The 1709-nt window shown below is 40.8% G+C and overlaps 1 protein-coding gene across 1 annotated transcript in view; it reads right to left on the bottom strand.

Annotated features, from left to right (window-relative positions):
* syndig1l (synapse differentiation inducing 1-like) overlaps positions 1 to 1468 on the bottom strand; it is a 39582-nt gene extending 38114 nt beyond the window's left edge. Inside the window, exon 1 of the mRNA XM_005917625.3 lies at positions 937 to 1468. The gene's annotated coding sequence lies outside the window, so the exon portion shown is untranslated. The remainder of the gene's footprint in view (positions 1 to 936) is intronic.
* Between the last annotated feature and the right edge of the window lie 241 nt (positions 1469 to 1709).

The following is a 1709-nucleotide window of genomic DNA, read 5'->3' as shown; positions in this document are numbered from 1 at the left end:
CCTTAGAGTCTTTGTGTGTGTGTGTGTGTGTGTGTGTGTGTGTGTGTGTGTGTGTGTGTGTGTGTGTTACTCATAGAGGGGTCATAAATCTGTTTGCACAGGCACATTTTGGGGACCTGCCGCAAAAAGCAAAACCACACATATAATGACTTGATTTAATGTTGGTGTGTGTTAGGCTTAAGTCATCTGAAGTAATGTTAGTTTTTGTGTGCGGGTGTGTTGAGTGTGTAAGTGTGTGGGTTAGAGTGCATGGTCTTGCACTCCTGTTGTATGCCCCCTTATTTTGCCCTCACTACTAAATCTCTGATATAACTATAACTGTGTAAGAGCTGCTAGAGTACCTCAAACCATAACTAACTACATGCATGACAACAACAATAACAACAACAACAACAACAACAAAATATCCTGAATGCACACAGAATCATCACTTTGGTTCCCTTTGTTTATGTTTATGAGGTAAAAATGACCCTGGTGCATTCTTTGGCCAAGTGTTCTAGTCTATTTGCAGAGGGACAAAAGAACCAAAAGGCGCTGTTACAGTAGGAGGTCACAGAATGACTTGATGACTTCATGCCAAAAGCACTTCTCACTTAAAAACACACAAAGAAAAGGAAGGGATTTTTTTTTTTTTGGTCCAGCAATCGCAGGTGGAAACTGTGTGGAGAGTTCTTCATCAGCATCATCCTACATCCTCCATCACAGAATACATTGCAGTGCGACATATTCATTACTTATTTCTATTTATAACTTAAACATGGACATGTGTATTCACGTAAAAGCACCGTCTGGGTGCACAGAGTTTACTGTAGACAATTAAATAAAAATAAAACCTTTAAAAACAGATCAAAACGCACACTATTAAAAGGCAGTTTTTAACAAATAACCGAAGAATGTTCTTTACGCTTTAAGGATTTATAAATATTTTTTCCTTACCTCTGAGTTCTCGTCAATCCAGATATTGTTTGAAGGACGCAAAGACTGGCTTGTTTTCGCCTGTACATTATGGCTCGGATGCTGATGGTGTCGCCCACAGAAAAAGACATTTCTCAGACTTTCTCATTTGAAGAAATGGCCAATCGCTCGGAAAAAAAAGGGGGAAAAAAAAGAAACCCACTGCCGCCTGCCACAGTATCGTAATTTCTCTCCTCTATAAATTTGAAGGTCGCTTTCTTCAATAAGCCATTTGGCCACTGAAATTCTGTCGTCTTTGCAAAGTTAAAATAGCTTCTGTGAACGAGAAAGAGAGAGAGAGCGGGAGAGTGTGTAGGGAGGTTTAGAGACGCGGATGGTGAGATGAGGTGAGGAGTGTACACGCTTCGCAGTGCGCGCAAACCGAGAGCCCCCAGAGCAGCGTCCACCCCTGCCCGTCTGCATGCATCTTACTTTCACAGTACTGAAAACGGTAGCGAGGTTAATCTTGTCTTACAGATGATGATGGTGTGTGTGTGTGTGTGTGTTTTTTTTTTCTTCCTCTTGCAAATCATTAAGAGGTAGAGGCAGGCTTTAAAAGCTCCACCTCTGAGAAGTGTGGGCAATTGCCCATCATTTAGACGCTCCATGATTTCAATCAGTTATTTCAGACAGCAGCCGCTTATGTCACGGAAGAGCAAATAACTACAACACATGTTCTGCTAGAGATTAAAAAAAGTAAGAAAAATAATTCTGTAATTGTTGTGATTATTCGTGAAAAAATAGTTGCGGTGGAC

This window comes from Haplochromis burtoni, unplaced genomic scaffold, assembly GCF_018398535.1.
Source record: "Haplochromis burtoni strain Fernald_Lab_line unplaced genomic scaffold, NCSU_Asbu1 Contig_28, whole genome shotgun sequence".
In the NCBI taxonomy this organism is placed as follows: Eukaryota; Metazoa; Chordata; class Actinopteri; order Cichliformes; family Cichlidae; genus Haplochromis; species Haplochromis burtoni.
The sequence above is the reverse complement of the archived record's forward strand: the minus strand, read 5'-3'. Positions and strand labels throughout refer to the sequence as shown.